This window comes from Pinus tabuliformis, chromosome Q, assembly GCF_031772625.1.
Source record: "Pinus tabuliformis cultivar Carrire ecotype Pingquan chromosome Q, CPIR1, whole genome shotgun sequence".
In the NCBI taxonomy this organism is placed as follows: Eukaryota; Viridiplantae; Streptophyta; class Pinopsida; order Pinales; family Pinaceae; genus Pinus; species Pinus tabuliformis.
In genome coordinates, this window is record NC_142296.1 from 802,854,308 (window position 1) to 802,857,087 (window position 2,780).

Below are 2,780 nucleotides of genomic sequence, written 5' to 3' on the forward strand. Positions count from 1 at the left end.
AGTCTTTACATAAAGCCAAATATCAGATCTTTTCTTGAATCATTTTCCAACCCTTGGTCCATTGCTCTCTCTCTTATTTATAGAATTATTTCCATAGCTGAGATTCCTCCTCCAGCATGAGGGGAATTCGAATTCTGCTTTCTATGACACCTATTCAAACTTTAACTAACTATTGAATGCAATAAATGGCTAAATAATTTTTTTAGAAACCTAAGAAAATTAGGAGTCTAATTCTACATCATGCTGGTAATAGCATTGATTACAATCAAATCTCGTTATCTGACAAGTGGTCTCCTTCAGTTTAGCTTTGGTGGATGTTTTTAAAACTCCTTACTAGTCCTTAATGTATCATCTCTTTACTGCTCTTGAAAAGTAGGAAGCTGCCCTTGTTTTTCTGCTTTAGGTTTCCTTAACGATATTCGAAACCAATTCACCATGTTGTTCTTCTTTGATCACAAAAATGTACTGGAGTGTCACGTTCCTCATGTGCTATAGACCTTTCCCATATACCTGTGTCAAGACAAAACCTCTTTGAAGCTGCTTGAATAGATTATCACTCGTGATGCCTATGCTGCACAAAGTAGCTTTTCCTTGTTCTCATACATTACATCAACTAATATGACAAAACGATATGCTGATGTCCTGTTGTGTACTCCAAAAGTAGGTACACCTTCCAGTGCAAGAGTATGGAAAATGCTTGAAAAGCCCAAAATAATTTGCTGCACCCAAAGGTTTCTAACAGAGGTCTTCAAACTGGAAATAAGCACAACCATTGGCTCCAAAAGGAGTCTGTAATGTCTATTTCATGACAACTTCAACAGCTGTTGGAGTGGCCATATATCCACTTATCAATTCTTGAAATTTTTCTTTGAGCAAACGAGAAGAATCTTTGCCACAAAAATACAATCCTTTCTGAGCTGAAGTGAGCTTTCGATAGTCAGTGGAAGATCCAATCTCATGAACAACACATCGCTCCTTCAAAAGTGAGATGAAAGGCAAGAATAGATTCCTCTGAAGACCACCTTCATATAAATTATCAGGAGCCCTGTTGGAAGTGGAAACCAAGATAATTCCTTTGTTAAATAAATGTCTAAACATCCGATTCAGGATCAATGCATCTGAGGAGAAATGAAGGCTTTATATTAAAGCTTCATTAGGCCCTACATTGTAGTCTATATATAATGCTTTTTGTTAATATCCACAATCTTACAGAACAAAACAAGCATGTAACCAATAGAGGAACATGGGCCTGCCAAAGGCCTTCATTTCAAGAATCTCTTAAACCAAAGTCCAATGTTCAGAAAGCTTTCGAAATCGGATTGCGGCCTGTCAATGCTGTGTACATCATTTGGGAAAACGATGACTTTTACTTCCACCCCCTTCTCCCGCAGAGCTCGAGCATACTGCAATCCATTTGATACAGGAACCCTGAGGTCTTGCGCACCCAAAAGTAAGAGAACGGGTACTTTTACCTTTGAAATATGTCTAATTGGTGAACACTGATAAAACATGGTGATATATTCTATTGAAGGTGCTTCAGTGTAAACATTTTTCCCATTCTTTCCATATGCCTCCACATAACACCAATCAGGAATATCTGTTGTGCCAACCATTAATGAGAGATTACACACAGGATTCCGGACAGCTGCAGCAACAAACCTATCTGGTGCCTAGCCAATTAAATTGGTTGCAAGAAACCCTCCGTGGGAGGGAAAGTCCCTTATGAATTACTAGATCAACAACATTTATGACATCAGCCACATCCTGTCGCCCAACATTACCAGTTAGAGATTGCAAAGCCTCCTCTCCAAAGCCCAAAGAACCTCTGTAGTTTACATAAAGTAGGTTGTAGCCCATTGATGACAAAAAGGCTTGAGTTCTTGAAAAGCCTGTCAATGAAGTAGAATGTGGCCCACCATGGAGGATAACAATGAGTGGATTACAAGCATCCTCCCGAAAAGCATTTTCCTTACTTTCTGATTCACTGGAGAATCTAGATGACACAAATATCACCTCAAAAGGCTGTTTGGCACCTTCTGTTAACAAAAATTCTTGATCTTTAACTGGAATCTTCAAAATATTAAATTCAATTGAGGACAGCGAAGCTTTCACTTTCTCTGAATAGTCCATGAAGGGAATTGACATATCTAACCACCTCCACCTTGTTTTTTCATCATTATCCGTGTCAATTCTTGACAGACGGCCATATTTCAGTTTCAAAGGATTGGCTGGGCTGCTAGACACTGCAAGAACAATGTTATCATTCACTGCAAGAACACTCCAAGAAGAATTTAAATTCTCAGGGCTAAATCTTGAAACTTTTCCACTGACTACATGTGGGAAGAACAATGGAATTTTGAATAAGACCAACATGAACAATGTGTGGAGCTCGAATCATCTCTGGCTCAGCATTGAAATGATATGCCTGCAACATTTGTAACCACGATGCCTCCTCCTGCATCAAGTAGCATCTTCATCATAGAACAGGGACCTAATGTGGTTCGAATAATATCTGCAACAGCCTTTGATGCTTGAATATTTGCATGGCACACCCTATTTCTAGTCTCCCACTTTATAACGTCATTCAAAACGAGAACAGGAGCATACATGGCTGCAAGTGAAGGCGGCTAGCAGTCTGTCGAGGGAACAAATGCTAGACTGGACAAAAACCACCGAATCACAGCTGAATTCGACAAGGGAAAGTGTATAAGATGACAACTGTTGATGTAAACACAACGGATTTTGGTAAATATGACAGCTAGGGTGAGATATGCTATGGA

General features: G+C 39.2%; 1 pseudogene; it reads right to left on the reverse strand.

Moving 5' to 3' along the window:
* Positions 1-1,118: 1,118 nt before the first annotated feature.
* On the reverse strand, positions 1,119-2,373 carry LOC149221929 (acylamino-acid-releasing enzyme-like; annotated as a pseudogene).
* Between the last annotated feature and the right edge of the window lie 407 nt (positions 2,374-2,780).